General features: G+C 37.2%; 1 protein-coding gene and 2 pseudogenes across 5 annotated transcripts in view; 1 reads left to right on the top strand and 2 right to left on the bottom strand.

The window, feature by feature from the left end:
- The window catches only part of CCSER2 (coiled-coil serine rich protein 2), a 189,891-nt gene that overhangs the window by 115,813 nt on the left and 50,284 nt on the right, over positions 1–23,794 (bottom strand). The gene's annotated exons all lie outside the window — the stretch shown is intronic.
- LOC117974664 (transportin-1-like) lies at positions 9,000–12,154 on the bottom strand (annotated as a pseudogene).
- Positions 12,628–22,040, top strand: LOC117974665 (large ribosomal subunit protein uL11-like; annotated as a pseudogene).

The following is a 23,794-nucleotide window of genomic DNA, read 5'->3' as shown; positions in this document are numbered from 1 at the left end:
GAGAATGGACATATTTGTCTTGTTCTCAAATTTAGGAGAAAAGCATTTAATCTTTCTTCATTAAGTATTAACATAATGTTAGCTGTAGGTTTTTTGAAGATGTCAAGTTATTTTCTATTAGTTTGCAAAGGTCATTAATTGATGTTATATTTTGCTAAATGAAATGTCTTTTCTCCAACAATTGTTAGGATTTGTTTTCCCATAAGACTGTTAACATGATAGATTATACTGATCGATTTTCAACCTTGCATTCCTAGGATAAGCCCATTTGGCAAATAGTGTTTGGTTTTTGTTTTGTTTCATTGTTTTACATGTTGGTTTCAATTTGCTGACATTATATTTTTGTTTTGTTTTGTTTTTACATGTTAGTTTCAATATGCTGACATTATATTAAGACTTTTAAGACTATCTTTATTTTGAATAAAACTCTTCAAGTTTCTCTGTCAACACAGGCTGGGAGCTACTGTCACCAGCAGCCACCAGAGGCCCAGACAAAAGAGTGCTCATACGGTATTCACTTGCATGGATCGCTTCAGGGCAGGCATTGCAGTTATGGGTCAGATTGTGGACATGGCTTCAATGAAACACACACAATGTGAAAATTTAAGAGTTTTTAAGTACTTACAGAACTTGAAGCATACAGGGAATGCCTTGAGGCCACATGCGGAGCACAAGCAGGTAGAGAGAAAAAGAGAGTTTGGCAACTAGTATTATTGGGAAATAGGGTGTGGTCACTTTAAGTTCATCAGCAAATAAGTGAATGGTCCATTTAATGCAAGCTGTGGGAAAGAGAACGCTGTCTGCTAGGCAGGAGTCATGCCTCTCAATTCTTACCTCTGGCAACCAGCTTGTCATTTGGGTGTAGTATAGAACTGGAAACTGTGTCAAGGGTGACTATGGCCTGCCTCTGCCTCTGGCACTAGAAAGTTAAACTTGCATTTGAAATGGCTGCTGAAGCCACATAAAATTACAAGCATGCACTACGATGTTAATGAGGGATATTGGACTGCAGTTTCCTTTTCATATAATTTATTTGTCTGGTTTTAGTGTGAGGTTATTGCTGGATTTGTAAAATAAATTGGGGATCTCTTTCCATTTTCTTCTACTTTCAGGAAAAGTCTATGTAGAATTACTGTTATTTCTTCGTTAATTGTTTGGTAAAATTGGCCAGTGAAACCATGTGGACAAGGAGATCTTTTTTGGAATTTTTTTTTCCACAGAGTAAATTGTTTAATGGTTCTAAATAGGGCTATTCAAATTATCTATTTCAACTTGGGTGAAGTTTAGTAGTTTGTGCTTTTAAGGAATTGGTCCACTCAAGTAGTAAAAATTTATGTGCTTAATTTCTCATAGTTTTCTCTCATTATCTTTTTAATGTCTGTGGAGTTTGTAGCAGTATCTTTTTCCTTCAACCCTGTAATCTTTGTTTCACTATGCCTTTGTCAGTCTTGCTAAATGTTTATCAATTTTATTGATCTTTTCAAAGACCACCTTTCAATTTCGTTGCTTTTTCTCAATTACTTTTGGGCTTTTAATTCCATTAATCTCTATTTTCCTTATTATTTCCTTCCTTCTACTTGATTTGGAATTAATTTGATTTTTTACTAGTTTCTTAAGGTACAAGCTTTGATTACTGATTTGAGACCCTTCTTCTTTTCTAATGCAAGTATTCATCACTATAAATTTCCTTCTAAGCACTGCTTTAGTTACATTCTACAAATTTTGATAAAATATATTTTCATTCTCATTCAGTTCAAGCGATCTGCCTGCCTCAGCCTCCCAAAGTACTAAGATTACAGGTGTGAGACATGGCACCCGGCTACAGATGGCATTTATTTATTTATTTAGAGATGGAGTTTCGCTTTTGTTGCCCAAGCTGGAGTGCAGTGGCACGATTTCCACTCATTACAACTGCCACCTCCCTGGTTCAAGCAATTCTCCTGCTTCAGCCTCCCAAGTAGCTTGAATTACAGGTGCCCGCCACCACACCAGGCTAATTTTTGTATTTTTAGTAGAGATGAGGATTTGTCATGTTGGCCAGGCTGGTCTCAAACTCCTGACCTCAGGTGATCCACCCGCCTCAGCCTCCCAAAGTGCTGGGATTACAGGCATGCACCACTGTGCCTGGTCTCAGATGGCACTTTTAAAATGGTGAAAGAAAAAAACTGTCAACCAATGGCAAAAGAACGAAGTCAGATCATTACCTCACACCATATACAAAAACACAAAATGGATCAATGGCCTCAATATAAGAACTAAAACCATAAAACTCTCAGAAAAAAAACCAAAGAGGCTGGGTGCGGTGGCTCACATCTGTAATTCTAGCACTTCGGGAGGCCAAGGCAGGCAGATTGCTTGAGTCCAGGAGTTCAAGACCAGCCTGGGCAACATAGCAAAACCCCGACTTTTTTAAAAAACAAAACAAAACAAAAACATAAGGATAAGTCTTTGTGACTTTTACTTTGGACTGGTAATGAATTCTTTGATACGACATTAAGAGCATAAACAATGACAACAAAAATAGATAAACTGGACTTCATAAAAATTAAAAACTTGTATATCAAAGGACATTATCAAGAAGCCTACAGAATGGGAGAAAATATTTGCAATTCACACATTTGATAAGAATCTGGTATCAAGAAAACAAACAACTCTTACAACTCAACAACAAAAACACAAACAGCCCAGTTAAATGGGCAAAGGACTTGAAAAAACATTTCTCTAAAGATATACAAATAGACAATAAACACACAAAAAAGTTCAACCTCATTTGAGACTAAGCAAATCAAAACCACAATAAAATACCACTTAACGCCCAGTAAGATGGTTACTTAAAGAAAGAAAGAAAAAAAAAAAAGACAGAAAATAACAAGTGAATATATTTGAAATTTCCATAAAGGGTTAAGTGATTGCCTGGTTTAAAAATAAACTCTATGAAATCTCTCAAAAAAAAAAAAAGGCCAAAAAAGGTAAAAGAACAAAGGTTTAAAAAATAAATGAAAACAAAGAGAAAATGAAAAAGAGGCTCAACAGAGATATAACAGCCAATTATTAGAAGTTCTAGAAAAGGGGCACAGAAACAATGGAGGGGATATAATAATTAAATATGAACATTTTCCAGATTTAAAAGAATAATGGAACAAATTCTCCAGGAAGGGTTAAAAAAATGCCATTATCTTATTTAAAGTTACTAGCTGGTAGGTACCCAAAACCTATTTAGTGAAAATAAATAAATCCAGACTAACACTCATCCCGACTTCTAATCCAGTGTTCCTATCTCCGACTCTTATTGTGACACCCAAAAATTCCTACTCCGAGAGATTTCAGGTAAACTGTTTCTGGAAGTGTGGGAAATACACATACACCATGGAATATTACTCAGCCATAAAAAAGAATGAGATCATGTCTTTCACAGTAACATGGAACTAGAGGGTATTATTATAAGTGAAATAACTCAGAAACAAAGTCACATACCACATGCTCTCACTTATAAGTGGGAGCTAAACAATGGGTACAGCTGGACACACAGAGTGGAATAACAGACACTGGAAACTACAAAAGGTAGGAGGATGGGAAGGAGGTGAGGGCTTAGAATTTACCAATAGGTACAATGATCATTATTCAGTTGAGGGGTATGCTAAAAGCCTAGATTTCACCACTACACAATATACACATGTGAAAAATCTGCATCTGTATTCCCAAAATATATAAAAATTAAATTTAAAAAATCTTTCTGGAAAATAGGCTCAGGCCATGACTCTAACTCTCTGTAAAACTCAAATGGCCAGATGTGGTAAGAGTGACCAACTTTAAACAAGCTTACAAAACATCACCAGAATACAGGCACTGTACAGAAGAAACTTCCTTAAAATATACTGGTTCCCAGACCAAGAAAACAGAACAAGGCTCTGTGAATATGTCTACATAAATTCTTCACAAAGAATACCCTATGAAACAAAATTATTACTTTAAAAAACAAAGTCTGTTCATCATTGTATTCCCTGTGAATTATTAACCAGAGAGGGTAGACTTCAGCTATAGCTCAATTCTTTACAAATTTCTCTTCTGCTCTCAAGAAATGATCTTAGATTTTTCTCTATCCTTCCCTGGAACAAACCTACCTTAACACTCAGGAACTTTAAAAATAAACAGGTATAAATTCAAAATCTGAGAAATAAAGAGGAAGAAATGAGTAGGAAAGCACGTAGCTCCTTTCAAAAGGCACAAACAAATACTGTTTCATTTTGGCGTGTCTCCATGCTAAAATTATGGCTTCTCAAAATATTTTAAGAATTCTACTACAATAAAAACAGGAGTTTCAGAGAAATGAAATAATTTTCCTGATAAGCAGAATAATCCCTGTAAATATGATAGCTTACATAGCAAAGAGGGAATTATGGTTGCCAATCAGCTGACCTTAAAATAGAGGTATTATCCTGGATTATCTGAGGGGGCCCAATGTATAATAATCACTCAGAATGGAAGAGGGAGGCAGAAGACAGACAGAAGGAGAATGGTCAAAGAGGTGCAGTGTTGCTCGGTTTGAAGACAGAGGAAGGACGTCATGAACCAAAGGCAGTTTTTAGAAGGTGGAAAAGACAGGGAAATGGATTCTTCCCTCGAGTCTCCAGGAAGGCACCTAGCCCTGCTGACATCTTGATTTCAGCCTGCAGAGACATGTGTCTGACTTGTAAGCTAGAGAGGATAGTAAGATAACAAACAGTGTGTTGTTTTAAGCCATTGTATTTGTGGTAATTTGTCACAGCAGCCAGAGAAAACAAATACACCCTGTTTCTCAAATGCTATAATTAGGCTTGTTTCTACTGTTTTAGAGTCAATCCTATACTTACTGCATTCACTTTCTATAATTTAAATATTTGTTCCTTCCTTTCTGTGATGCCTTACAAAGGCTGAAACAGAAATAGGCCACTACAGAAGCACATTAGCACCTGAAAAAGGAGAAGAGTCAGGTGTGACTGGTGGGACTTCTAATGGTTGCAGTAATGTAATATGTTGTAGACCTCAGCAGTAAGCTCAAATCAAGTTTTGCTTGACTGGACTTTACTTAAGCCTTTTAAAATTTACTTTTTTACTTCAGCCTTCACAGGCTTCAGATGAGTAATTTTAGCTATACTGATTATAACGGTGGGTGGCAGACTTCAGTTAACATATATATTTAATAAATCAAAATGCCAAGTGCATTAGTGGTATGTGTAGTCTTTTTGTTAGATGAGAGAAAATGAATGTATTGAGTGACCTCAATTCCTTTAGCAGTCAGAATTTCCTTATTTTAGGTTCAATTTTCTGTCCTCAAACCAGTCAAGTTACAGTGCATCCATCAGTGCCCATTTAACCTGAGGACAGCCCCATCACATTTTTGTATATTACATCAAATGAAGTTTCAGTAACATTTTTTAAAAGCTTTTCTTTTTGTTCTGTTTTACTGCAGAATTTCATATCTTAAGGACATTATACTTTGGGGGAGGTGGTAATAAAAATATCATAGGATGATTTTATGAGTAGATTATGGTAATACCAGAGATTTATTAATCAATGCACTTAAGATTTACCAGTAAGCTTTAGGTAAGAGTAGAAAGTCACTGGAATGTTCTAGGAAAATAGAATACCATGCATAGCAACTTTCATATAGTAATACTGACTAGCACTTTTATATGCAGAAGTTTCTACACAACTGAATAGGAGCTGGTATGGACACAAGTAAGGTGGTAGATGTGTTTTTTAATCTAAATTACAAAAATAATACTGCTCTACACTAGCATAGTCATTACGGCAGTTTATAACTGTAAAATATTGGAAACAATCTTGATGCCCATTGTTGGGAGAGTAATTGAATAAACAATGCACAATCTACAAAATAAGTAGTATACAGCGGTACAAAAAGAATAAGGATGATCTCGGCCAGATGTGGTGGCTCACGCCTGTAATTCCGACACTTTGGAAGGCCAAGACGAGTCGATCACTTAAGCCCAGGAGTTCAAGACCAGCCTTGGCAACATGGTGAAACCCCATCTCTACCAAAAATACAAAAATTAGCCAGTCTCATAACCCAGTCTCAAAATAAACAAACAAATACATACATAGGTTAAAATTTAAAAATAAAATATTTTTTTAAAAAGAAGAAAAGGGAAGATCTCTATGAAGTAACATGAAATAAATGAGTACTTTAAATAAACCACGATGTGGGCAGAACCCAAAACGAAATACAAACAGCAACAAATGAACCTAAAAGTATTACAAATGAATAATACAATCACGCTGAAAGGATTGAGAACTAAAAGAACTAATGTAAGTAAACTTGGAAAAGAGTACTTATTGTATTTTGTAAGGTTAAGGTTTAAAAAAAATGCTAAACAAATATTGTAAGTTAGTGAATCTTTTTCATAGGGTGTAAGTTAGCAATTCTGAAACTGTGTGTATATAATATAGTATAAATATAGTATAGTTATGGTATATAATATACTATATATACTATATCTATAACTATGTATGAATATATACTATAATCCTTATACACACACACACACAGTGTTGAATAACTAAGTAAATATATTGTGGTTGAGAAACCAAGTTTCTCACTTTCTGAGAAAAGGCTTAAAAATAACAAGAAAGGCTAGAACAAATTCTGTGGCATTTGATTGGAGTCAAAGGTATCCGTGTGAGCTCTTGGTCTTTAATATATATGGAAATGGATACAGAAATAAATATAGAAGAGAAGTGTGTGTGTATACATATAATTGTCAGTTCTGTCTGCCACAACAACTAAAAGTAATTACACCTCAGTAGCAACGAACACACCTAGACCCCAGATCTTGCTTTCTAAATCTCATTCTCCAATAAAAATCTTCCTTGGAGACATGATGACTCAAGGGCTAGGGCAGGGAAAATACAAGATAAGCCTGGAATATTTTGTGGTCATATGAGACACTACTTATTCAGCTACGGCTGAAATCTGGGTTTCCCAATGGTTGGTCTAATGTTATCATGCTATTTTCTCCTTCACCATGTACTAAAAGGTAGAAAGAGGTTCCACAGACCAACTTTCCTATCTGTGTCTCCATGCAACCCAACTTAAGCTACCAAGCTGGCAGCTTCTGCTAATACAGGTTGCCTGACTCCCAAGACCAGGAAAGGGATAAAAGATTGCGGAAGTACCACACAAATGCCACTAGAAGTTGAAGAGCCTGAAAGCAATACTTATAATCACCACGGGACAATAAAACCAAATAACCTAAATTGAAAAATGTTTAATTACTTATTCAGGCTAGAATAGCAACTTCAACAACTCCTAAAATTCATTCAATTAGTGAAAGACTCTTAGCTTCAGTGTCCTCATTAACTATAACAATTTTATAATAGCTACTTGATCCAAATCGCAGAATTCAATATTTTCTCCAAAAATATTACCCATTATACATCTACTCTATGCCAGGTACTATGCTAGGTAAAAGGAACATATTACACTCTGTTCTTTTTTTTTTTTTTTTTTTTTTTAAGACAGGGTCTCACTTTGTCACCCAGGCTGGAGTGCAGTGGCGCAATCATGGCTCATTGCAGCCTCAACCTCCTGGACTCAAGTGATCGTCCCACCTCAGCTTCCCAAGTAGCTGGAACCACAGGCATATGCCACCATGCCTGGCTAATTTTTTAGTGTTTTGTACAGATGGGGTCTTGTTACATTGCTCAGTCTGGTCTCAAATTCCTGGGCTCAAGCAATCCTACCACCTCAGCCTCACAAAGTGCTGGAATTACAGGCATGATCCACCGCACCCCGCCTACTCTGTTTATTAACAAATTACTTTTAAGTTCACTGACTTTTTCTCTGCAACACAGGCTTTGATCAAAAAGGAGTTTAGGTAATCCAGTAACTTCATTTTTATGAGAAAAAATGTTCAGAAAAAAAGTACTCTGTTCATGGTCTCATACATAGGTGGGGTGTATGAAGATCTGATACAGAAATATTTATAATATTTAATGTTATATCTTTCTTATTTTAAAAATCTGATTTATAAATATCATTTGTCCTTTCAGTTTGAGATACTGAATTTTCCTTCCTTTCCACCATCTTACTTCCCTGGGGTCATTTCCAACTACCCTCTACCCCATACCCTATACTCAGCAATGCTGATGTTCCTCTCACACATCATGATTTTGTGATATACTCATGCTGTACATGCTGTTCCGTATGCTAAAATGCTCACCATCTAATTTCCTTGGCCAACTGGTAAAACTTGCATTCATTCTTCAACACTCAACTCACAAGTTAACTTCCTCTTCAAAAGCTTCTGAATGACCCCCCAACACACACACACACACACACACACACACTTTCCTTTTGTTATTTCAAGAGCACATGCATACTAATCATTTATAAATTCATACTACGATCATGTGTTTATAATTTATCTGCCTATCAAACAAGATTTTGAACTAATTAAGGACAAGGACAGCCTTATCCACCTCAGTGTCCTCAGAAATTAAGAGTATGCCTGGAGCATAGTAGAAGCTCAAGAATTATTGAACTGAACTTCATATTGTAACATAATCTATAAGAAACATTAATGCTGAATGAAGAAAAATATGTTTAAAGAATCACAACAACTACATTTCATACATTTAAACTTTTCTTCACACATAAAAGTTATACTAATAGGACAAAAAGATCTATACTGATAATTAAATGTACATGGAAGATTCACTACTGGAGTTGGAGTAGCTCCCTTCTATTCGTTCAAATTTTGTAACTCAATGTCAAAGCATACCTGAAAGTATCAATATCAGTTTGAGATTTCTATTTACCTACATTAGGACCATCTCAACTTTCTATAAGCTGTCCCTCCACTACCACATCTATGCTAGCATCACATTTTTAGTTACTTGCAGCTTGCTATTATGACACGTGATACCTTAGAAACTTACTTTGTAAATAGGTTATGTCATAATGTGTATAGAAAACTAAGTGAAAAGTATTAAACAGTACCTTTAATTTTTTAAGGGTTAACTTAACAAGGATTTATTCACAGGAATACATGTAAGTAGAGAAAAATAACAGAAAAGCTAAACAAATGAAATGAAGAGGATCCAAACCAACTTTCACTCTGTAGCTTTTCACTTGCAACCTATGTGCATATATCTACGGCACAGAGGGCCACCAACATGCACCAAAATACAGCGTAGGAACCCTGCATTACACCCATTAACTTAAACATATCTTTAAGATCATGCTTTGAACAAAAAAAAAGAAAGCTTAGAAGGCAGTATGTTGAGTGGGGATAAAACAATGAAATACAGCAATCATTTTTCAACTTCTACAATTGTCTTTATGTGCCAACTGACATTTACGCAGCCTTTTACACATCTTTTACCACGTAATTTAAATTTTAGAAGTTTTGATAGAATCATGAGTAGTATATAACCATGCAGAAAGCACATCACACTGACAGCACAGAGGCAAAGATTTTGCACAGGTATATCAGCTTTCCACATTGTGCAGGTTACACACAATGCAATATCAATCTTATTCCTAACAGATCCTAAAAAAGATATTTCAAGGACTAGCTGTAAACTACAGTACTTTATATATCTATATTCTTAATGAAAATAAAACCCACAAATCTTAAGAAGGAACAATTTAGTGTAGCAGGGCTACACTAAATTGGTAAACTGCAACACAAATTGCTGCAACATAGGTAAATGAATACCAGTCTCACTCTATGTGATGCAAGCATGCTACTTCCCCACTAATTTAAATTACTTTCAACCACTATGAGCCAGAAAGCATGCCTAACCCTTAAACTGCACTTTAAAAAATAACATATTGGCCTAGAAATTAAATCTAATGAGGTGCAACCATCAAATTATATCCGCTACATTAATGTTCAATGCAAAATTAAGATGTCATCTTTAGTTTGATATACCAAGCCCCATTTATTCCACCCAGCCTGCACACCCCAAAAAAGGTAAAAGGAGTGACTCATTTGGCATTTCACAGGGTGCTTCATTGTTCATGTTTGTTTTGTTCTATTTCCAACTTTTTTGGGGTACCTTAAATTGTAACTTCCAAGAACCTGCTTCTACTATGGGAAGGCAAGCTGATTTTAACTATATTAGTTCTGTTTGTGCAGTTCTTCATCAATATGCAAAACAAAGCCCCATCATGTGGGAAAACTTGGATAAAATAAAAATAAAAAAAGAAAAAAGCTTCTTTACTATTTGTAACTCCCATTCTTAGGTTTCCTTTATTGTGCGCTATAGAATTGTTCCTCTTTCTTGTCCCTATGCATCATTTATATGGTTCCTGTTTTGGTACAATTCTCCATAATATTCCACAATGTGCTGTTTTGTGAGTAGACTGAACAGATTTTTTTTTTTTTTTTTTTTTTTTTTTTTTTTTTTTTTTGCTTCTTCAGATCCAGTGCAGAGTTGTAGCTGGAGACATATTTCAACCCACAAAGGCTCCAGATGTTAAAACATTTCCCAACATCAACCTAATACAGTGACAGCAACACCTCCCTCCTGCCCCTTCCAGTAGGGTTGAGATTGTAGTGTATTCCCTACCGGTTTACCCTTCCCCCCGTAAAGGGTAGCATTTTCCCTGGGTGCAGAGGCTCCCTCATAGTCTCCAAGACTGAAGGACCCCTAATTTTGGGACTGCAGCTTAAGTGTATTAAACACCATAAACAGCTGCAAGACGCTCTTTTTAAGGGAAGAGGAAACTGGTCAGAGAAATGCCTCCAATTTTTATCGCCTACTTGATTTTTAAATCCATGAAGGATCTTACACCGAATGTGTCTCTGAGATCATCTTTTGGGTTAATCCATGATGCAACAGCATCACAAAAAAATATAAAACCTTGGATTACACTACTGGGATTCGCAATGATCATGGTACAAATTCCACAGAATGCTGAATCCTTTTCCTCATTGTCTCTTATGTTTCTCAGAAAGGTGCACCAGGGTCTTCATACTGCTGTAGCATGGGGGCCACCTCTTGAAGACACACGTAACCAAGACGACCAATCGTTACTGCTGTATTCTCTAACAATGTCTTTGGTGTGTTGGGTCTGTTAATGATTTCTACAAGCTAGTGCAACACCATAGGAATATAAGGCTGCATCTCTATATCCATTTGAATGGAGATTTCTCCAACTGCCCATGTGGCATTGTTGCAGACTGAAATGAATTCTGGATTTGGGTTGATTCCCAGTATTGGCATGAAATCAGCTATACAAGGCTTAACATGCTGAAAGCAAGCTTTTGTGAGGTCACCTAACAGGGCAAAATAACTCTGTCGAACTTCTAGCATTTTATCCTGCATCCACTGATGCATTAGTGTTAGGATGTTACTTTGGGCTACCAGCTGTTCAATGTTGCCTCCAAGTCCTTCAGCCAGGCCACTATCATAAAATCTTTATCTGGAGCTTCATATTGATCTGGTTGAGCATTGTTTAGCATGGCTTGGGCAAGTTTTCCTCATTGTCTCTTACACAGGTTCACAGTATGGAAGAAAGCCAGACTGCAGTGCTGTGGCAACTGAAGATAGGCACTCAGGTAAAGGGAAGAGATCCTTATCTTCACCATTTAACATGTTCCATTTCTGGGTCAGTGGAGGCATTAGCATCTGAATATATTCTGGTTTGTTTGAATGATGTCCTACTGAATCTGCCAATGTTCCTAAGGCATTGTAAAGCACGAGCAGGTTCTTATGCTGGTATTTACTAAATGCAAAGACCAGGGTATCAAGTATATAAGCAAAGTGAGTAACAGGTGCTGTACAAGCCTCCTCTTCTAGGCAGCAAAACCAGATACATGTTAAGGTCTTAGAATATTTATACTGTGTCTGTATGATTAAGATTAAGATGTCCAAGATCATCTCCATAAATCCTCCTTCAAATAATCCATGTATTAATAGTATAGAGGTTTTAGAGCCCAAGTAGGATGAGAAAGACATTGATGTGGAAAAGGATACGGTGGCAGAAGTGAAGTGGGTTACAAAGATGGAAGTTAATCAAATAAGAACAGTCGTGCACCATATAACAACATTTTGGTCAATGACTGACTGCATATAAAACTGGTCCCTTAAGATTATAACGGAGCTGAAAAATTCCTATTGCTTAGTAACATAATGATGTCATAACTGTCATAACATCATAGTGCAGTGCATTACCTTTTCTATATTTAGATATGCTTAGATACACAAATATCGTTATTGTTACAATTGCCTACAGTATTCAGTAAGGTAACATGCTATACAGGTTTGTATCCTAAGAGCAATAGGCTAATATCACATAGCCTAGGTGTATAGTAGGCTACAACTTCTAAGTTTGTGTAAGTACATTCTATGATGCTTTCACAACAATGGAATTACCTAACACATTTCTCAGAATGTATTTCTATTGTTAAATAATGCATAACTGTAAATATTTTAAGGATAATAATGGAAGTCAGGTTTATCACCGTCAGAGATGGGGACTGCAAATATAGAAAGGGAAAAAACTAGAATTGAATCCTGTGGTGTTAGGATGGAATTGGTGGTATTAGTTTGAATTCACGGTTTTCAAAATATATAAATAATGTGGACATAAATATTGATACATGTGTGTGGAAGTATATATGTATATATATAAATATATTCCCTAGCTCTCACCACTGAAGATGCCTATGAGCAGCAACTTTTCAATAGCAGTGAGCACATCTAGCCCCCAAAACTTGGCTCTGAAACAGCATTTCCTAATAAAAAGAACAAGGGCTCTAGGAGAAATCACTCATTCCAGGCCTAGGGCAGAAAAAAATGAAAGATGAGACTAAAACATCTTGTACAAAAGAGCAAGGGAGTGCTCAAAGAATTATGAGAGAAGAAAAACACACAGGAGTCTGTTTGAAGGAGCACTCACTGGCCAGGAGACTGAAGAGACTAAAGTCCCTGATTAACAAAACCAACGTGTGATTCTAACACGGATCTTTTTACTATAGAAGATATTACTGCCTTCAGTTTTTGGCTCAGAAGAGGCCAAGGTGCAACTCTCTTTGGTTGTACCAAATCCAGGTTCATCCGACACCAGCTGCCTCCACCATGCTGCTGAAGTTCCACCCCAGCTTTGAGATCAAAGTTGTGTATCTGAGGTGTATCGAGGTAAAGTCAATGCCACATCTGCACTGGCCCCCAAGATCGGCCCCCAGGGCAACCAGTACCTCGAACGATCTGAGAATTACAGTGAAACTGACTATTCAGAATAGACAGGCCCAGATTGACGTGGTACCTTCTCCCTCTGCACCGATCATCAAAGCCCTCAAGGAACTGCCAGGAGACAGAACGAAACAGGAAAATATTAAACAAGGTGAAAATATCACTTTTGATGAGATTGTCAACATTGCTCAACAGATGTGGCACTGATCTTTAGCCAGAGAACTCTCTGGAACGATTAAAGAGATCCTGGGGACTGCCTAGTCTGTGGGCTGCAATGCTGATGGCTGCCACCCTCATGACATCATAGATGACATAAACAGTGGTGCGGTAGAATGGCCAGCTAGTTAAGAAGCACAAAGGAAAATATTTCAATAAAGGATCATTTGACAACTAAAAAAAAAAAAAAAAGTTATTATTGGTCAGATGGAGAAACTTGAATAGGGTCCGAGGATTTGGTGGTAGTAATGCATTCATGTTAATTTCATGATGCGAATGGTTATTCTGTGATTATATAGGAAAATGTTCTTGTTTCCAAGAAGTATACATTAAAGCAGGAGTCTAACCCCTGGGCCATGGACCAGTACCAGTCTATGGCTGGTTAAGAACTGAGCTGCACAGCAAGAGGTGAGCAGCAGGCAAATGAGCATTACTGCCTGAGCTCTGCCTCCTGTCAGATCACCAGCAGCAATAGATTCTCATAGGAGAGTGAACCCTATTGTGAACTGCGCACATGAGGGATCTAGGTTGCACACACCTTATGAGAATCTAATGCCTGATGATCTGAGGTGGAAGGGTTTCATCCTAAAACCATCTCCATCTGCACTCCAGTCCATGGAAAAACTGTCTTCCCCAAAACCAGTCCCTGGTGCCAGAAAGTTTGGGAATTACTGTATTAAAGTATCTGAAGGCCATAGGGCTTCAGGTAGGAAGCTTATGTGCAAATGGCTCAAGGGGGTGGAAGGGAGTCATTTGTACTTTTTGCTGTCACTTTTTAATAGGTACAAGTACACTGGTTTCTGCATCACTTTGTAGAGATCATCAACACCATCTATCCAATCCTTCCCACCACTTCATGAGTATGAATGAATGTGGAAAATAACATTCTACAGTGGCCTCAGTAGAAAAGATAAAAAAGGCTATGTATTCACAGTGGAAGGACAAATGTAAACAAGGCAAAGTCCAGCCATGAAATAACCTTATGGATCACAAACCAAACTTTGAGACTTTATTCTAACCCAAAGCAATAGAATCTAAACATACATACTAAGAAGAAACTTAATACTGATACAGGATGTACGATAAAACCTGAGTTAAAGGGGCATAAACATCAGAAAATGAGAATTTTACTGAAGAAAAGTCCAGGCCAGGAGCGCTGTAATCCCAGCACTTTGGGAGGCCGAGGCGGGCAGATCACGAGGTCAGGAGTTCGAGACCAGCCTGGCCAGCATGGTGAAACCACGACTCTACTAAAACTACAAAAAATTAGCCAGGCATGGTGTTGTGTGCCTGTAATCCCAGCTACTCAGGAGGCTGAGGCAGGAGAATTGCTTGAACCCAGGAGGTGGAGGTTGCTTTGAGCCGAGATCGTGCCATTGCACTCCAGGCTGGGTGAAGAGCAAGACTCCATCTCAAAAAAACAAAAGAAAAGAAAAGTCCAGTCCTTGTCTTCAAAATTACTTCAGTGTGGCCGGGCGCGGTGGCTCATGCCTGTAATCCCAGCACTTTGGGAGGCCGAGGTGGGCGGATCACGAAGTCAGGAGATCGAGACCATCCTGGCTAACACGGTGAAACCCTGTCTCTACTAAAAATACAAAAAAATAGCCTGGCGTAGTGGCGGACGCCTGGAGTTCCAGCTACTCGGGAGGCTGAGGCAAGAGAATGGCATGAACCCAGGAGGCGGAGCTTACAGTGAACTGAGATTGCACCACTGCACTCCAGCCTGGGCCACAGAGCCAGACTCTGTCTCAAAAAAAAAAAAAATTAAAATTACTTCAGTGCAGGTATGAAGATCAATACAAAGTAGTATACTATAAACTGAAATAAAGTGCCAAAAGTAGGAGGAAGCAACATGATTAGACGTAGGAAGAAAGGAGTAATTAATTCTAACGGGAAAGAGCCATTTATCGAGCACCTACACACACTAAGTCAGTATCACAGCACAGAAAGATGAAAAGAGGCTGTCCTCACGATATAACAGGAAGGAGAAAGGCAGAAAACCAGGGTGTGATTTAAAGTGCCATGGGGTCTCATCATTGAACAGTTAACCCTTAGGGGGAGGGGAGAAAATAAAAGTCTGAATACAGCCTTAAAGGAGGAATAGATGGGAGCATTAAGAAAAATATAAATAATCTCAAATGGTCTTAGCCTGGGAATGTAGGCAAGGTAGCAGTAGTATGAAAAAGGCCCTGAACATGGATACAGATTTTTTTTAGATTTTAGATTCATGATGTGTAAGTTTACTCCATGAACATGTTGCATAATGGTGAGGTCTGGGCTTCTAGAAACCCATCACCCAAACAGTGAACACTGTACCCAATAGGTAATTTTTCAACTCTTATCCCCCACCCATCCTCCCCACTTCTGAAGTCCCCAGTATCTATTATTTCCATGTTTATGTCCATATGTACCCACTGTTTAGCTCCCACTTACAAGTGAGAACATGCAGTATATGATTTCCTGTTTCTGACTTATTATACTTAGAATAATGGCCTCCAGCTCTGTCCATGTTGCTACAAAGAATACAGCTTCATTCTTCTTTTGTTGTTGTTGTTTTTTGTTTTCTGGAGAAAGAGTCTTGCTCTGTTGCCCAGGCTGGAGTGCAGTGACATAATCTCAGCGCACTGCAGCCTCCGCCATTGCAGCCTCTGCCCGGGTTCGAGTGATTCTTGTGCCTCAGCCTCCCGAATAGCTGGGATCGCAGGCGTTTGTGCCACCATGCCTGGCTAATTTTTGTAGTTTTAGTAGAGACAGGGTTTAGCCATGTTGGCCAAGCTGGTCTTGAACTCCTGGCCTCAAGTGATCCGCCTGCCTCAGCCTCCCAAACTGCTGGGATTACAGGCATGAGCCACTAGGCCCAGTCTCAGTTTCATTCTTTTTTATGGTTGCATAGTATTCCATGGTGTATATATACCACATTTTCTTTATCCAATCAACTACTAATGGACACTTAAGTTGATTCCATGACTTTGCTATTTTGATAATTTATATTTATTGTGATAAACATACAAGTGCAGATATCATTTTGATATAATAACTTCTTTTCCTCTAGGTAGATGTCCAGTAGTAGGACTGCTGGATCAAATGGTAATTCTATTTTTAGTTATTTGCTAAATCTCTGTACTGTTTTCCACAGAGGTTGTACTAATTTTCAGTTTTCATTCCCACCAACAGTGTTATAAGTATTCCCTTTTCTCCACATCCTCACCAACATATGTTATTTTTTAACTTTTTAATAATAGCCATTCTGACTGGTGTGAGGTAGAATCTCTCTGTGGTTTTGATTTGCATCTCTTTAATGATTACTGATGTTGAGTTTTTTTTATGTTTGTTGGCTGCTTGTATGTCTTCTTTTGAGAAATGTCTGTTCATATCCTTTGCCCATTTTTTTAATGGAGTTATACATTTTTTTCTTGTTGAGTTCCTTGTAAATTCTGAATACTGGTCATTTTTCAGATGCATGGTTTGGAAATATTTTCTCACATTCTGTAGGTTGTCTGTTTACTCTGTTGTTTCTTCTGCTGTGCAAAAGCTTAATTAAGTCCCATTTATCTATTTTTGATTTGTTGCATTTACTTTTGAGGTCTTACTCATAAATCTTTTGCCTAAGCCAATGTCCAGAAGAGTTTTTCCTAGGTTTTCTTCACAGATTTTTATAGTTTTCGATCTCACATTTAAGTCTTTAATCCATCTTAATTTCTGTGTATAGTGAGAGACAGGGGTGCAGTTTCATTCTTCTTCACATGGCTAGCCAATCTGCCAAGCACCATTTACTGAATAGGGTGTCCTTTCCCCGTAGTTTATTTTTGTTGGTTCTGTCGAAGTTCAGTCAGATGTATGCATGTGGCTTTACTTCTTGGTTCTCTATTCTGTTCCATTAATCAATGTGTCTACTTTTATATCAGTACCATGCTATTTTGGTTACTACAGCTTTGTAGTATAGTTTGAAGTCAGGTAATGTGATGCCTTTGGCTTTGTTCTGTTTGCCTAGGATTGTTTTGGCTGTTTGGGGTGTTTTTTTGGTTCCACTTGAATTTTAGGATTGTTTTTTCTAATTCTGTGAAAAGTGATGTTGGTAATTTGATGGGAATTGCCTTGAATCTGTAGATTACTTTGAGCAGTATGGTCATTTTAATGATATTCTTCTAATCCTTAAGAATGAAATGTTTCAATCTGTTTGTATCATTTATGATTTCTTTCATCAGTGTTTTGTACTTCTCCTTGTAAAGGTCTTTCACCTCCTTGGTTAAATGTATTCCTGGGTGTGTGTGTGTGTGTGTGTTTATTGTAAATTGATTTCAGCTCTCAATTTGGTTCTGTTTGAGCACTGATGGTGTATGGATATACCAATTTTTGTATATTAATTTTGTATCCTGAAACTTTACTGAAGTTATCAATTCTAAAAGTCTTTTCGAGGAATCTTTAGGGTTTTCTAAGTATAAGATCATATCAACAACGAACAGATAATTTTACTTCCTCTTTTATAATTTGGATGGCTTTTACTTCTTTCTCTTGCCTGTTTGCTCTGGCTAGGACTATGCTGATAGGAGTGATGGGAGTGGATATCCTCGTCTTGTTCCAGCTCTTAGGGGAAATGCTTTCAACTTTTGCCTATTCAGTATGATGTTGGCTACAGGTTTATCATATAGGGTTCTTATTATTTTCAGGTATGTTCCTTTGATGCCTAGTTTGCTGAGGGTTTTTATCATGAAGGGATGCTGTATTTTATCAAATGCTTTTTCTTCATCTATTGAGATGATCATATGGATTTTGTTTGCTGTTTATGTGGTGGGTCACATTTATTGATGTGTGTATGCTGAAACATCTTTGCATTCCTAAAATAAAACCCACTTGATCATGATGAGTTATCTTTTTGAGTTGCTGTTTGATTTGGTTTGCCAGTATTCTGTTAAAGACTTTTGCATGTGTGTTCATCAAGGATACTGGCCAGTAGTTTTTTTCTTTTGTTGTGTCCATGCCAGATTTGGGTACCAGGATGATATTGGTTTCATACAATGAGTTAAGAAGGAATTCCTCCGCCTCCTCAATTTTTTGGAATAGTTTCAGTAAGATTGATGCCAGCTCTCTTGCATGCCTAGTAAAATTCGACTGTGAATCTGTCCGGTCCTGGGCTTTTTTTAGTTGGTAGTTTTTTTAATGACTAATTCAATTTCATTATTCATTATTTTTATTTCCTACTGGATCAATCTTGGGATGTTATGTTTGCAGGAATTTATCCGCTTCCTCTAGGTTTTCTAGTTTGTGCACATAGAGATGTTCATAGCAGTCTCTGATGATCCTTTGTATTTCCATGGCATCAGTTGTAAAATCACCTTTATCACTTCTGATCATGCTTATTTGAATCTTTCCTCTTTTTTTCTTGGCTAATCTAGCTGGCAGCCTGTCAATTTTGTTTATCCTTACAAAGAACCAAGTTTTCATTTCATTGATCATTTTTATGATTTTTTAATTTCAATTTCATTTAGTTCTGCTCTGATCTTTGTTATTCAGATACAGATTTAAAGCAGCAACAATATGATCTCACCAGAGTTTAATGAAAACAGTTTGACAGTAGTATAATATTGTTAAATAAAGTGAAAAACTAGCAAAATGTAGAGAAGGTGCAACCACCTGAGATAGTATATGTGAATACACATTAGAAAGAATAAAGCACCTCAGCCGGGTACGGTGGCTCACGCTTGTAATCCCAGCACTTTGGGAGGCTGAGGTGGGTAGATCATGAGGTCAGGAGATCGAGACCATCCTGGCTAACATGGTGAAACCCCGTCTCTACTAAAAATACAAAAAATCAGCCGGGTCTGGTGGCGGGCACCTGTAGTCCCAGCTACTTGGGAGGCCGAGGCAGGAGAATGGCGTGAACTCGGGAGGTGGAGTTTGCAGTGAGCCGAGATCACACCACTGCACTCCAGCCTGGGAGACAGAGGGAGACGCCATCTCAAAATAAAAATAAATAAATAAATAAATAAATAAAAAGATCAAAGCATCTCTGGTCTCTTCCTTAGAGTTAAATAACCCAAGCGAAGTAAAATGTCACAGATACAAAATTAGAGAGCAATTAAAAACTTCCTAAATTCATTCTAAAACTCAAAACCAAGTAAGGCAAATATAAGCCAGGTTTGATATTTTTATATTCTTCTTCCATATTTTTGGACTAGCGAAATTCCAAATTTCAGTGCAAATAATCTAGGGAACTCATATACCCACGCAAACACTGCTAAGAATATTATGACATTCAGCAGACATTTAAATCTCAATAAAGTCTAGCTATATCAGTCACAAGGTAGAAACCCAAATCTAGCCAGCTCTCCTCTTAGTAAAACACAGATTAAAAAATGTAAATAAAATGTGTTAGCCTCATGAAAATGAAGGCATACCTACTTGTTGGTGTGTCAAAAGCATACAAGTAAGTTTTTGGATTTACCTTTTAAAGTGAACAAGAATCTCATTTAAATAAGGAGTTAAACTTCCCCACTATGTGAAGATAAGGCAAGGCTGATAAAACAAAAATAAAGCCAGATACTTTCAGTGATGATCTGATTCAAACACTTCTTTGGGCCTCCTATAAAAATCATTCCAAAAATAAAGGCACTCCATGTGATAATTTAAAATTATCACCTCCTAAATATTTCAGTGTTAGAAAATCAATCATCATGACATTGTAGTTCAACTATTCTTCAATGAGAGCTCTTGTATTGTCCTAGCATTGCTGCAAAGAAGATTCTGAGTATGGCTCACTGTGTTTACAAGAGAAAAAAATGTTTTTGCCTAAGATTGTGCACATACAATGATTATAATAATATTTATCAGAAAAAATGCTATATTTAATCAACAAAGTTAAATATCAGTTAAAAGTTTATTGAGTTCAAAAATTCTGAGACTGAGAGTGTAACAAGTAGTAAACTACTTCCTAACCTATCAGTGCCAATTTACTCAACTCCTCTAGAATTCATCCTAGTCTGAAACCAAAGGTAGTAGGTAGTCCATAGCTATTTCAAAGGACTAATATAAAAGATGAGGAACAAAAAAAGATGCTACCACGAAGTAAACAAAGATAACTTCATATCAGTACCTGTGTCAGGAGTCCCCAAGCCCACTCCCAAAATAGAAAATTCACTAAAAGGAGTCAAAGGATTCAGCATACAGTAATATTAACAACTAAGATTTATTCCAGCAGGATACAAAGCAAAATAAGAAAGGAAAAGTCACATGGGGCAAAATCAGGTGTAAGCTTCCAGGAGTCCTCTCCCAATGGAGTTACACAGGATGTGCTTAATTCCTCCAGCAACCAGTTGTGACAATACATGCAAAGAGTGCAAAGTCTTGTCCACGACGGATGTTCTTTTTTTTTTTTTTTTTTTTTTTTGAGAAAGTCTTGCTCTGTCACCCAGGCTGGAGTGCAATGGCATGATCTGGGCTCACTGCAACCTCTGCCGCCCGGGTTCAAGCAATTCTCCTAGCCTCCCGAGTAGCTGGGACTACAGGCACGTGCCACCACACTCGGCTTATTTTTGTATTTTTAGTAGAGACAGGATTTCACTGTATTGGTCAGGCTGGTCTTGAACTCCTGACCTCAGGTGATCCACCTGCCTCAGCCTCCCAAAGTGCTGGGATTACAGGCATGAGCCACCGCGCCCGGCCCACCGTGGATGTTCTTAAGAAACTCAGCTCCCAAGGTTTCACTGGGGGATGGTCTTGTGGGTACCCTCTGCCTCGCATATATCAAAATTCTAGACTCCCAGAAGGAAAGCAGGTATTCAGCATAAATCACATTATCTGTGCAAACAATTTAGGCACAGCAAGCCTACTGTGCTCTTATCATTTATGAAAAGTTTTATAGCACTCTAAGGAACTGTTTACCAGCCAAGTGCCAACCTTTCAAGCGGGTTATCTAAGAAGAGGCAATCTTAGACCTGCGACATTAACTCTTTTCTGCATAGCACCCCAAGCATATTGTGGAAGAATATTAATGAGTGTAAATTACTGTGCCTAATACCAACTTCGGATGAAGTCTTAAATGTAAAACAAAACAATTAGAAAGCAAAATAACAAACATCTGCTGAGCTCTTGTTATATCCCTGGCATTAATAAGTACTTTATATATATGACCTCATTTAATGTTCATAGTAATCCCATGAGTTAGTGAGAGATGATACTCAAAATACACAACAACCAGTATCACCAGGGAATCACATGACTGTCATACCATTCAGGCATGTACTTCCTAACATCAGCCCTGGAGGTGCGTACAATTACCATCTATATTTTTTAAAAAGGAACACAGAGAGGCTGGGCATGGTGGCTCACGCCTGTAATCCCAGCACTTTGGGAGGCCGAGGTGGGCAGATCACGAGGTCAGGAGATTGAGACCATCCTGGCTAACACGGTGAAACCCCATCTCTACTAAAAATACAAAAAAATTAGCCTGGCGTGGTGGCAGGCACCTGTAGTCCCAGCTACTTGGGAGGCTGAGACAGGAGAATGGCATGAACCCAGGAAGGCGGCGCTTACAGTAAGTCGAGATTGCGCCACTGCACTCCAGCCTGGGCGACACAACTACACTCTGTCTCAAAAAAAAAAAAAAAAAAAAAAAAAAAAAGGAACACAGAGAATCCAAGGAGACACAGCTAGCACATGACAGAGGTGGAGTTTTAACTTAGCTTGTTCCGGAGCCCTGGCTCTTAATCATTATGCAATAACATCCCTCTGTAAACAAAATACCTCTACGGCCTTAGGATGGGAAAGGGTGTCTTACACACACGCGCCATATATGAGCATGTGAAGCAAAAACCATGAAGTAAAACATTACTAGATTTAATTGTCAAAAGCAAAAACTATGAACGGTAAAAAGATACAAAAAACAAAACAGAAGCAACAGGCTCAGAGAAGATTACTGCAACACATTTAACAAGAATTAAATTCCAACCACATAAAAAACTCTTCCGTATCAATAAGAAAAATGGCAAAACCCAACTGAAAAATCACTGAAGTAAAAATTTACATAAAAGGAAATAAAACTGCCAGTAAAATGTGTGAAAAAATGACAAAATCAATAATAGTATAAATGTAAATTAAAATTATGTATCATCTCACACTCACCAGACTGATTAAAATGTTGAAGTCAGATGACGACATATGGGGTTCAGATGATAAGTGACAGAAATTCTCATCCTCTACTGGAAGGTATACACTGGTAGGACCATTTTAGGGAGATGTTTGATAATATCATTAAAGTTGAAAATACACTATTCCTAGTTTTATATCCTAGGAACGCTATAGCTAGGTTTATATCCTAAAGAAACTGACTTATATGATCAAAGAGAATTGAATCCGAATGTTCACTGCTACACCATGTAGACATTATTATTAGCAATAAAGAATAACTGAAATGTAGATTAGCAGGAGAACAGAGAAAAATACAGGTATATTCAAATGACAGAATATTATAAAGTAATAAATATGAATTAGAACTACAATATAAATACACATATACACAAAAAACATAAAATTGAGTTAAAAAAGAAACCTGTAGAATATTACGTATCACTTACCTAAGTTGTAAAATACGTACAAAATCATACTGTATATTGTTCACGGATATATAAATGCATTAAGGAAAATGGCCTATACAACATGCCTTAGAATTCATAATTTTAAAACAACGCACATAAAAAGAAACTAACTGCTATATTTACTACTAGGGTGTTTACTGAATGCATTCTTTCCCAAATAATAAAGGCTTCTCTTTATGAGAATTCATTCATATGCCAGAGAAGGGAGAAAGGCTAAAAATCAATTATCTAGTTTCCATGTCAAAAACTTTGGAAAAGAAAAAACAAATTAAACTAAAGAAAAGTAGAAGAAAGGAAATAAAGATATAAACCAAAATCAATAAAAACAGAAAATAAGCACAATATAGAAAAATCAGCAAAGCCCAAATTTGGTTCTTGGAAATGAAGAAAAAGAGAGGAAACACCAATAACCAGTAGTAGGAATGAAAAGCAGACGTCCCTATAAGATGTTAAAAAGAGGATAATCCTAAACAACTTTCACCAACAAATGACAAGTTTAGATGAAATGGACAAATTTTCAAAAACCAACACGAATATACATACAAATTTTAATATGCCAATATCTAAAAATTAAAACTGTTATTAAAAACCTTCTCATAAAGAAAACTCCAGGTCCAGAAGGCTGAATTCTGGCAAATTCTTTTACATACCTAAGGAATAAGCACATTAGTTGTACACAAATTCTTTCAAAGGACAGAAAAATAAGAAACACTTCTCAACTCATTATAAAGCCAGCATGATCTTGATACCAAAACATGGCAAGAACATCAGTAGAAAAACAAGAA

The sequence above is a fragment of the Pan paniscus genome, chromosome 8 (genome assembly GCF_029289425.2).
Source record: "Pan paniscus chromosome 8, NHGRI_mPanPan1-v2.0_pri, whole genome shotgun sequence".
NCBI lineage: Eukaryota > Metazoa > Chordata > Mammalia > Primates > Hominidae > Pan > Pan paniscus.
Note: the sequence above shows the minus strand (reverse complement) of the source record. Positions and strands in the feature narration are given on the sequence as shown.